General features: G+C 48.0%; 1 protein-coding gene across 6 annotated transcripts in view; it reads right to left on the bottom strand.

Moving 5' to 3' along the window:
• Positions 1-11,104, bottom strand: part of BDNF (brain derived neurotrophic factor) — a 59,993-nt gene extending 48,889 nt beyond the window's left edge. For 2 of the 6 annotated variants that reach the window (XR_014693980.1, XR_014693981.1), the window contains exons 1-3: positions 10,941-11,099; positions 9,911-10,079; positions 70-201 (exon numbers count right to left, since the gene is read on the bottom strand). The gene's annotated coding sequence lies outside the window, so the exon portion shown is untranslated. Of the gene's footprint in view, positions 1-69; positions 202-6,581; positions 7,897-9,910; positions 10,080-10,940 lie in introns of those variants that run through there. The other 4 variants (XR_014693983.1, XR_014693984.1, XR_014693979.1 and 1 more) reach the window with 4 other exon arrangements.
• Between the last annotated feature and the right edge of the window lie 1,021 nt (positions 11,105-12,125).

The raw sequence follows: 12,125 nt of genomic DNA, 5'->3' as shown, positions 1-12,125 counted from the left end.
AAAACATAAAACAGTTTCCAACAAATGCTTAGAAATTACAAAATAGTAAAAATAACAAGCCAATGGTACCTTTGAAGTCCCAACAGCAACGTGAAGTCTGTTGTCTTGGTTTTCTTCAGAAAGAGAATTCCTGTGGTGCCGCCTCTGTATTCACAAGGTGAATGGTTACGCAGCTAGTTCCTGAACTCTATATGCTTCCAGCTGAAAGATCAGATGAAATGGACAAATGAGAAAGTATCACTACAGTTGGGACTTCTGATCACAGAAGACTCCGTAACGTCAGTAGTTCCCAGAATAAGATGCCTGAGCATTGCAAAGAAAGACAGGAACATTCGACGTTGCCACGGCATTGCCGGCTGACTCAGTGGGACAGACGGGAGTTTGCAGGCACAAGAGGAAGCCAGCGGCTCTGGGCATGGGGACACCCCAGACCCCTGCCAGCATACTGCTTCAGTGCTGGAGAAACTCTGAATTTTCACCTGTTTCCCCACCAGGAGGGCTGTGAATAAGCATCCTCAGAAAACAGCCTGTTCCAAGACCTGACACAACTATTTCTAACATTTTAGCAACCTGGGATTCCAACTTTTTGGTTTTGATCACTATTTCAGTAACATGTCTCGGATGTTTTGCTTTGCCTCTTAGCTTCAGACCCAGTGCTGCATAGCCAGACGCTTGCAATATCCAACATCACAGACACCGGGAGAGCGCTGCATATACAATGGAAAAAATGCAGTGGTGACAAATACACATCTATATATACACACACGTATTGACATTCAGGTGGGCATGCGCAGCTGAGGTTTTCAAGGCTGGCAGGTTATTTACTCTTCTCCTGGCCTCAGAACATTTCCCCGAGAACTCTACAAGCGGCATTTCAGCAGAGCCCAGCAACCCACGGCCCTGCGACAAGGCTCAGGTGGGGAATTCACTGACCACAAGGCACCTCCAACTGCCTGCAGCTCACCTAGCTTTCCAGCTGGCACAAAGCAAACATCACCTTTGCATCCACAGGCCATTACACTTGACTTTTGCACCCACTGTAAGTGTCCTCCTAAATAAACACGCGAGTAATTAGGAAGGATGGAGCTGGGTGGATTCGGCAGAAAAGCAGCACCTGCACACCTCCACTGAGTTGCGTGGTCACTACTACCTGGTACGGAGGTGGTCTGGGAGGCTTCATGATGGACTGCATGTCACCTGCAAGAGCTCGCTCCATCCTCGCCGTCACAGAAAGTGGTCCTTAAACCTCCAGCAGCTGAAACCCTGTTATCCGCCAGGGAGAGGAGCACAGCCATCCCGCCATCCTCTTGACCAGTGCTGGAGCCCCAACGCTCAGCATAAGGTGCAACCATTTTAATTGTGTACAGTTCTGGCTAGGAAATAGAGCCGGTGCCTGGCATGCTGCGTGGCACTCCCAGCTGTGCTGGAAGCACATCTGAGCTCAGGGGCTCCCAGCCGCCTGGCACGCGGCTCTCCTGACCAGGCAGAGGGAGCTGCTCTTGCCTGCCGTGGGATTTCTCGGTTTTCTGACCTGCGAGCACAACTTGGTCATAAAACAGCTTGGGAAGAGGGCAGTGTCCTTTAGGCTTCCATTTGTAGAGATGCAAATACAACTGTAAATTGATTAATCATTTCTCCCCCTTCTATTGTTGCCCATCACATGGAGCAAAAAGTGGGAATGTTTTGGTCTTCCTTCATTAGCTGCATTAATTTTTAATTTAGAGCCACAGTTACACCAAGGAAATGGATGGATTTGATTCAAACTTCACTCAAACATCCTCTGGCCAAATGTACTGGCTGTGACTGCAAAAACCCATCTTCCAAAAGCATTCCCCACTCAGAGTTTGTGAATCTTTGCTGACAGGAGCCCCCTCCCCACCTTCAGCCCCTGATGGGGTAACCTTACTGGCTGCTCACCCTGCTCACGCTGGCGAGGCACAGACCAAGCTGTGCCAAGCAAACCCCCATACCTCAGTCACCATGGCAGTGCGTGGCTGCCTTGCCCGCGCTGCAAATTCTCCACAGGTCACACCTGTGGCCAATAAGGCCTGAGGGAGAGAGCAGCAGGAAAACAGGTCATTAACTGAGCAAACACACTGATGCCACGAGGAAGCATTTGGCAGAGAGAGACAGCCGTGCTGCATTGCCTTCCTGTGCCTCCATGGGCACGGGCACCACTGGCTGTTTTCCTCCCCACCACCGTCCTTGCCCAGCCGCTGCTGCACGTCCCGGCAAGGCAGGGCATGGGGCAGACCCGCGTGGGCTCCTCTCCCCACGGCAGCCACCAGCTGGGCTCCGCGGGAGCGGGGCCGCACGCCCGCGCCAGGGCTCGCTGGGGAACAGCCCCGTGACTCGGGCGAAATGAAACACTTGGCCGTCTGGCATATCGCTCCGTTCCCCACCAACGGCACAAATAGTCACTGCGCGATGCACAAACACCGGGATCTATTATTGGCACCTCTTCTTGGCTTGCCGTCGTGACGTGCAACCCGCACGCAAGTGTTAGTGCCCTTATAAGGCTCCCAGCACAAACTTAAATTTGTTATCCTCTGGCCGATGATACAAACTGCAATCTCAGTAGCATACGGCATGGGGAGGTGGGAGATTTTCTTGGCTCTGTGGTGAGAGAGAGAAATTAAAAAAGGAGCCTACAATGCTGAGTCACTGTGACAAATAACTTACTATGGCATACATTCAGGGTTTAGCAAAGAGGCAGCTGAGAGTGAGTCAGTGACTGACTAGTGCCTCCTAGATTTTCCTCCTTGGGAAAGATTCAATTTAATGTAACGAAGCGCCGGCAAAAGTAGTTCTCAGTGTTACCATTACCAAGTCAATATCACTAATTACACACGTGGTTAAAACTGTCAAATTACATTACGTATCGCGGAATACATGCATGCTGTTTGGTGTATAACATCACTCATTAAGAAGCAATAAGTCCCATTAAAAATACAGGTTTTTGCATGTGGGGAAATTTGGACAAACTTCAAATGTTTGGCCGTGTTATTTCAAGCATCTCCCCTCTTTTGGTTGCTCGACTTCTCAGCCTTATCAATGTCTTATTTTGCATTCTGGTTTAGCAGTCTGTAGCACAATTTACACCAAACTAGAGAATTTTGCAACCAAAAAAAGACTGAGTGCAAAACGGTTTTGAGGTGGAAGTTGCACAGATGTCACAATCCACCAAAACACTTGTCCCTGTAAAGTCAGATTTGCATGTGCTGAATCATGGCCAAAGCTATTCTTGTTTTGTTGTTGCTGCTGTGTTTTTCTCTCCTCCCTCTGGCCAGGCAGACGAGGTCTCACCCAGAGAAGCAGCTTGCTCAGGACCCCACACCCATCAGATCTACATGACATTGCCCTTGTCCCCTTCTGCAGCTCCAGCTTCTCTACCTGTGACAGCAATGTAAGACTGGAGCAGCCCCCCAATGGCTAAAAATCTGCAGACAGTACCTTCTTACTGGTACAACCCCCCTCCCTTCCTGGCGCAGCTCCTGATTAAATTTCCAAATGTTTGCACGGCTTCCTTCTGCCCTGTGACGGGCACCTTCAGGAGGCTGCTTGCTGCTTCTCTTAACATGAGCACCAGGGAAAAATTTCCAAGGCAGGTCTGTCACTCAAGAGCCAGGGAAGCCAGGACCAGGCTGGGCCACCCTGCAGTCCTAACAGTGTGCTGCTGCTCCGGCCAATCCCTTCTACCTGTGCCTCATTTTCTCCTGACAGAGAGGGTTTTGCATCAGCCCTGAAATTCCTAAGATACTATGCTAACCAGTACATGATGGGGAAGATTATAACTGTTTGCAAGCAGACCGCAACCAGGTGGAAGGAATTTCCTATCTTCTTCTTCCACCTGAGCCATGGGGCTCAGCCTGGGAAGGGGAATGTTTTGCCTCAAGTAAGTCCAGCTGGGGTGCTGCAGTCAGGCCATCCTTTCTGAGCACAAATAAAGGCATAGAATAATCCACTGTTCACTTGAAATGTTAATTAGTGAGTGAATTATACTCATGCTGTTCCTGTCTGATGACTGGCTGCTGAAGAAGTGTAATTAGATATTCATCTCTGTTGTCCAACTTGTATGATCTACAGTGGTCCAGTTGCTCATTAATGTATGCATAAAGCTGGTCAAATATTTTTACACAACACTTTTGTATGTTTCTTAAAAGAATGCCTTTTTCCTCCTAAAACAAAGCTTTTCTTGAGAAATGGTGACATCATCCACAATTTCACTATCTTTTTTTAGCCAAGTGCATCTCCGTCAAACCCTGCGGGACAAAGGGACTCCTTACTTCCACACGGCCCCACTAAAGCAAATTACCAGCCCCCCCCGGAAAACCTCCACTGCTCTCCCAAGCAGGGCTGTGGGGCAGCCCAGGGCTTCCCCCAGGGAATAGGGCGGGCAGTGGGGCTGGTGTTTGATGCACTGTGCCAGCATCGGATCCTCCGTGGCTGCTGACAGGCTCGAAGCCAGGCTATGAAGTGATCCTGCAGTGGACAAGAACGTAGAGTTGTGACCAAAAGTCCTCTTTTAAGGAGGAGCTGTCTTTTCTCTCTGAAGATCACACACAGACCCTTCTTTTAAGAACAAATTCATATAATTTTGAAGAAAAAGGTACTTTTTTTTTTTTCCAGGCAGTTGTGAAGAGCAACTCTCAGATATGACCTTTCCAAAATGCCTGCCAGCGATCAACTATAAAACAAGAGATCTCAGTAATATTTTTCTAATGCAGAGTGAAGAGCAGCCAACTTCCCATAGAAAAGGAGGAGGATTTTCTCAAACTAATTTTATTTCCTTATCTTTAGTCATCCACTGAAAAGAAAACACTAAATATATTCCCCAGTCTACTCCTTCCAGTGATAGCTCGAAGGAGTAAAGAACCATATGCTCCTTCAGCTGATCTATACTGTCTCCATGACAATGCACATTTACAAAGTTTGCTCCCCACAACTCCGTAACGTGTGCTCTGGCTGCTCGCAGTGCAGGACGCGGGGCAGCTGCCCAGTACAGCTGGTGGCCATCACCGCAGCGGCTGGGCACAGTTCACCCACCTGCTGCCACATGAGGGGCTGTGCTACCTCAGATGCTCTGGGAGAGGCCATCCTGCTCCCCACAACGTGCCCAGACTCCTGGCGGGTAACCATCAGTGAGCTGGAGGCACGGCCACGCAGCTTGGCCTACACACCGGCTGAGGCACTGAGGCAGCGAGTCCCTCCCACCTCTGTCCAGGCATTAACACGTGAAATACCTCGAAAGGAGAAATGGTTTTAGCTCAGTTTAGCCACTCAGAGAATCTTAGGGAATTTACACAGAAAAAAATGTCTTCCTTAAAGCGTGCTTTTGCAGTGCAGCTCCAGTGGGTGAGGGCCACACGGCTTCCTTGGCAGAGATGCTTGGCTGGAGCCAGGTGCTGGGAACAGCCTTAGGGGTCCCGGGACCCCATCAGGGCAGGATGTGGCAGGAGCCCTATGGTACTGACAACCTCACCCCCTAGGGATTTATTTTTATTGATGTTTACTGGTGTAGCTGCAGTTCGTGCCACGAGGCAGCGTGCTGTGTGATGTGCACACCACACAAATGGTAAGGGAGCAGCGTGGCAGGGTATGCAGGCTGGGACACCTGGGAAATCGAGGGATCCCTTCCAAAACAGCGTTACAAGAGGTCATATTTTGTAAGTCTTCCTTCCCAGGTACGGCAGGGCACCAACAGCCTCCCAGCACTAGCTTTATGCTCCAGGTGCATCACACCACGATAACCGGGCAGCCAACACAGCAGCCATCCTGGGCTCCTACCCCGTGAGAAAGCATAGAAAACATCTCATCTGTGACCACCAAGTGCCACCAACACCAAGGGAAGGCACCGGTCAACAAAAAAGTAGCTGTGACCACCCCGTCTGCCACCCAGACCAGCCAGGACAACATTGGGGAAAGACCCTGCACCCTTGCAAAGAGGAAAGGCTGTTGGCAGTTTCACACTTGGCCTTTCCTACCTGCTGCTTGTTTCTTGAGAAGAGTTAAGAAAGGGTCAGAAATGCTGGCAGGTGGGCAGCAGCACGAGAATGGGGCTGATATTGCAGCTGTGGGACTTAACAAGCATGCCACCCATGATCAGGACGGCTGATCCCAGAGGTGCAGGTGAGCAGCCCTGCTGGCTGGGGCAACTCCTGCTGCCTAGAACTGGAGGCATGACAGGCCTCTCCTCTACACTCCTTTAATGCCTTTACATCCCTGTATTTTCCCCATCTCGCTTGCAAAAGTTACATACCAAAAAACATAGGGAAGTTGGGATTTACCTCCAGCCAGCTAAGCCAGCATGCCCAGCTTATCGGCTAGCTTAATGGACAAGAAACTTTCTATTACGATGTAATAGAAGTAAAACATTCAGGAACAGGCTGCGTCTGGGCCACAGGCTGTCAATTGGCAGCCTCCACTTCACCAAGTGCAGAAAGACGTTATATTGTTATTTTCAGAGCCCGTGTGTTTCACTATTCCCCGATCGGTACAATAGCTGTCAGCACTCCTGTTTTGAATTTCACACATTTGCTTAATCAGAAACCAACAAAAATACACAACCGGCTGCAGTGGCGCATGAGACAAATTCTTGCTTTATCAGGGAGTTACCCAAGATACGTGTTGCAGATTAGGTTAACCCCACGTAATCATTTCTAAAATGGAACTATAGTACATGTTTAAAATCAGCAATAAAAACCTCAGCTGGCTAAGAAGTTTATATTTAAAAATTAAGAAAAATAACATTTACTTTAAAGGAATCCTGACATAAATTTTGTGTTGTCAGAATGAAACATTTTTTCCCCACTTCACTACCCCATAGACTGACCTAGGCAGCCAAATCTCTAAGAATTTATCAGATGTCTTGATTTCACCCGGACTGGCATTTTTCCACCAGAATCCTGTCCCACTGAAGGTCTCCCCGGCTGCAACGCCTACTGCTCACGTACCCCCGAGTGGACCCCAGAAGCTGGCAAGCACCAGCTTCTGCCACAGCTTTCTGCTGCTCAGCTCCTCCCAGTCTTTGCCCTCACAGCAGCCAGGCCCGGGATGCTGCTTGCAAGCTGTCTCAACATCCCTCTGACGTCTGTAAATATATGCCAAGTTCTAATTATGCTTGACAGTCTTCTGCAAATTCTGACTCTTTCTCCCCCCTCTTTGAAAATGCCAGATTTCTCCTGAAGTCTATTTAGAGGGAGTAAAATGAAGGCTTTTCTAATTAGAGACGAGTCTCCAGTTATCCCTTCACCTCCTGTACCAGGAGCAAAGATGAGTTCTGCCAACGAGGAGTCACATCTAGACTAGTCTACCAGCATTATGCAATGGAAGGAGGTGTGCAAGATCAGGTTTCTGCTGGGAGCGGAGACAGCTCAGAGTCACAGCTTCCTCTTCAAGCCTCCGAAACTCACGGATTCATAAAGACTTGGTTTCCCAGTGCAAAACAACCCTCTTTCAGGGAGAAAGAGCCAGCTCTGCCTAGGCTCTGCTAATCTCCCTGTTTAGCAGGAAAGCACACGGGGCCTGTCGTGCCAGAAGCCTGGGAGGCAGTGCCCGGAGTTATTTGGTGCCTCTGGGAGCTCCCCAGTGACTGACAACAAGAAGGATTCAATGTGTACACCCAAGCATCAAGCAAACACCGTCTATTAAGAAGTTTAAGGGGAGGAAATGCTTTCCAGACACACAAGCCTTTTCTAAGGGAATTGCTACTCTGTAGGATGTCAGACACATAATGGTGATGCCATAAATGTCACTATACAGCAGTTCTCATTCAGAAAATATATGATCGATGTCAAGAAAACCCAATGAAATATATATATTCTTTTAATTCCCCTTAACCCTGCCCCTTTCTCCAGGGCTTTGAGGAACACACTTCAGGAAAAGCTTTGAAGAGTCCTGCAGGAAAAAAAAATAAAAATCAATCTCCTCCAGCTTTTGGGAGTGGGAAAAGCTAAAACTCACTTCATCGTATTAGGGGTCAAGGAAGGAGCACAGCCCTGGAAGACAGCACCCACGTGTGACTGGCACCTTCATCCACATGTGGCTGGGGATGCAGTGACAGACAGGTCCCAGGGGCTTATCGGGCATTTTGCCAGGAAATATTTCAGCCTAGAGCCCGGTGGAAAAAGGCATCAGCGTGAGCAGGAGAGTTGCTAGCTTCCTGCCCAGCAGATCATGCAAAATTGTGTCTCAATTAAAATATGTGTTTTTTCCTCTCCTGTTTGGGGCATATACACAGTGAAAAGCAGAGGGAGCCAGGGAGGCTTTATAAGACCTTGGTCAAACCAATGCAAGCAAACGGATATGTGTGAACAGCCACAAGTCCTAAGCCCGCAAGGGCAGCAGCATCTCGTGGTTCCCATACCACTGAGCTCTGTCTGGGACCAGGCTGCGTCCCCTCACTTCCCCTGGCTTCAGGGACCCTGGCTAGGGGAAGGTGCTCCCCCAAATCTACAAAACAAAAACCTATTTTCCTTTTCTCTTTTTCCTATTTACCCTGCTCCTCTTACATTCACCTAAGCCAGAAACTCTGCTATGTTGATTAATTTCAGCCCTGCAGGAATTTCTCCAGAGGTTGAGGCTGAGTGGCCGCAACACCAAGACGCTGGCTTGCTGGGGCTGCTCTGCATCAGACCCCCACAGCCATGTGGTGAGGGACAGCAACAATCTTGAAACCCTCAGAGCCTGGAGACACAAGCTAGACAAAGAAAATATTAGTGTCTTCATTAAGCGTGGAGATTAAGATCCTGATTTATTTTATTCAATTGCCGCTGGCTCCCTTCAGTCAATAGGGAGAGATAGACAGCTCCAGGGGTGATTCAAACCAAGTTGGATTAAATGCCCTGGAGATATACCTATGCTGCTCCCTAGACTATATAGGGGGCTTAAAGCTATGGTCCTCCTGTTTTAGATGGGTTTGTCAAGCGGAGGTTTATCCAGGTGAGCTAACGTCTCAAGACTGCATCAAGGCTGGGTTTAAGGTGAAAACCTGCGGCTGGAGGAAGAGTTGTGTCTCTGTCCTTGGAAACCCAGGCCAAGACCCCAACAGAAGAGCCAGTCCCCCCATTTTTACTGTGTTATTTGTGCACTTTATGGTCACCTAGGAGGTTTTTTTTCCATGCCTCCTGCTAAGTGACTCCCTGGAGTGGGCTGTTTGTCCCCCCAGCATAAAATAAAGAGTCACACCAGCAGCAGAGGGTGTGGGGGCAGACGCTTTTTGGGCATCAGTACTGGCAGTTTTTAGAGCCTCCAAATGAGTAGGCGACTGTGCTGAGGCTCTTTCTCCCACCACAAATCACGAAGCCAAATATCTCAGCTGCACTGCATGTCTGCAGGAGCTCCTCCTCCGGTGCTGGGTAGTGTGGGAAGGGCTCTGCTGGCACGCAGCTCACCCGCACGCTTGCATGCCTGTGGACAAAATTAAGGCAAGCCCCTGTGCATGTTCAACACGCACGCGTGCGCTAAGACCTGCTGCTACTTGTAGCCTGGCTTCACAAGAGCAACCCAGAGCACCCCAGGCATTGGGACTATGTGCCCCCAGCCATGTCCTCTGGGGATGTGTGAGTAGTCCTGTGCAGGGAGCAGGAGGATGTGAGCATCAGGACACCAGAGTGCAGAAGTTTCCTATTGCTTCTTCTGAGAGGGAAACAAATTAGCTCAAGGTAGTAGAAACAGATGTACTTACATATCCTACACCCTTTAAAAGAAAGGCCCTTCTAGTGAAACAGATGGGTTTAAGTGCCATTTAAAGCAATTCCTGCTTTACCCAAGAAAGCCTCACACACGCTTCACATGTGGATTACCCAAGCAGTGTAAACAAGAAAGGCTCTGGCCACACGTTTCTAACATCACACAAAGCCTAACATCACATGAAAGCAAAGCCAATGGAGGCGAGGAAAACAACCCCTACATCCTTAAACTTCACACAGTGTCACTGGCTTCGAGCTGCCTGTGATTAGGAATGGAGCTGCACTGCTGCTTCTTCCTTTTTCTGCTCACATCTTCTGATACCCCAGCGAGACCTCTTTAGGAACACATGACAGCATGGCTCCAGTGGTTCTTCTGGATTCTGAAGACCACTGCAAAAGGTGAGGGTAATTTCACAAATAAACAATTGCACAAAGAGAAGTTGTCATTATAGATGTCATGTCTTTAAACTCTTCAATGGACACAGCTAAGCCACAGGTTTAGCAGCACTACCTTGCTACCTTGGCCACTTGGCACCTTTCCCTATGTTCATTTTCTTCAGAGGCCAGAAGAATTAAAGCAACACGGTAAGCTTCCCGGGTTTCCTTTTTTTTTGGTCTTCCTTTCTTTTGCAATCATGTACGGCAGACTAGGGTCGTAGCCAATACATACTATAGGCCCATTCATGGGGAATTATGTGGAAGACAAGTAACATCTAATTTCTTGTTGTGTTCAATAAAAAGGTGCTAGACACAGGAAAAACATGGGGTTATTTGTTCACTTCCAGTCAAGGCACTACTTAACAGCTAAAACTTTGCTAAAACAAAGCAGTAGAAGAGAGAACAGTCAGACTTTGTCAGACTGGTCAATGTGGACAGATGAAACATTAACCTGAACAAAGTCTAGAGAGAAAGACATCCTCTTGTCCCTCCTCCGTGCTGGCTAGCGCAGCCACTGAGCTCTTACTGCTGCTTCCATTTCAGAAGTGACAGCTTTCAGGAAAGCCAGGACTGGTTTGCAATGCAGAGCTGAGGGAAACACACGCAAGCTACAGCTGAACACAGAAACAGAGCAGACTAAGATATTTTTAAAAGAACAAAAAAGAGCCCTAAGGAAATAGAAGAGCAGAGTCAAGACAAAATGCTCCCAGCAATGAAAAGAAGGCTGCAGCTTTGGCTCACTGCTTAAGTCAGCGTTTAAGAAAGAAAGCCTAACACAAACAGAGATGAGGAGGCAGGGAATGCTCAACATACCTGCTGGTGGCAATGCTAAAAGCATTGAAGGGTCACCTCTTGTAGAAAAGAGCATTCCTGGGGGACTGCTGCTCTGTCTGCTTATATGTATGAATGTCCCCACCACCAGCACTCGTTTACTTTTGTCAACAGAGTACACTTGAGCCTTTTCCTGCAAGCACTTACACCTGTTTCCTGTAAGGGTGGTGACAGTGCTTGCAGGCTTCTCATGCTGTCAAGTAGGCTAGAGATCAGCTGGCCCCTCATGAACAATACCTGGTAATAGTCCTCATGTGCTGGGTACCCCACCTGTTCTGCTCCAGACATTGCTCCTACTAGCCAGTGCCCTTATAACACTGGAGGAAGGAAAGGGGTAGCACACCAAAACCATCTCCTTGTTCTCATTTCCATCTCTCAAAAGTCAGCTGCCCCATCCAGCCTGCAGCCCCATGGTTGTTAACAGCACTGAAGTCACACAACCCCTTCCATGAAAAGAACAAAACAAAGCAGTGTTGTCAGCTGAGAAAGAAGAAAATTGTTTGTAACTATAAGGCCAAATAATGCCTGCTCATTGCTAAATGTTACAGAGATGCAGGGGTAGGTGAGCATGAAACTTGGGGATAAGCATGGACAAGTTGATAAAACTAATGAAGCCAATGTTTCTTACACACTTGGGACAAAAGCTGCTAAAATATAGCTACAGTAATGGTAGGACATCTGGGGCATTTTCATAGTAGAACGAATTTGCTCAAATGTTCAGTCTTCATTTCTTCATCCAGATCTCCAGTGGTGTTTTGGGCAGCGTGTTTCTAGAGCCAGTCCTGGAAAATTGAGTGAGACCTTTCTGCAGTAGGAGAATGGATAAATATGGGACAGGCTGTTGGGAGCTGAAAGGATGCAGCGTACTCTTCTGGAAGGGTCTGTACAGGTTTTCGGTGACAACAACAATCAGAAGATTTTGCAAATGAGAATTTCTAAAGAAGGGTGGTTTTATTTTTATGATTTTTTTTTTTTAATTAATGCCTTTTAATATAGCAGCTTTCCATATAAAGATGTAGAGCCATTTTGCTGTACAGATTAATACGGCTTGTTCTAAGATACTCTGTTTTGATCATAGATTAATTTGTACAGGTGTAACTCTTCTCATCTCTGTGTAAATACTCTTGACTCACCTGCACGGTGAAACCTGAACTGGGACTGGATCTT

The sequence above is a fragment of the Aythya ferina genome (assembly GCF_964211825.1).
Source record: "Aythya ferina genome assembly, chromosome: 5".
Taxonomy (NCBI): domain Eukaryota; kingdom Metazoa; phylum Chordata; class Aves; order Anseriformes; family Anatidae; genus Aythya; species Aythya ferina.
The sequence above is the reverse complement of the archived record's forward strand: the minus strand, read 5'-3'. Positions and strand labels throughout refer to the sequence as shown.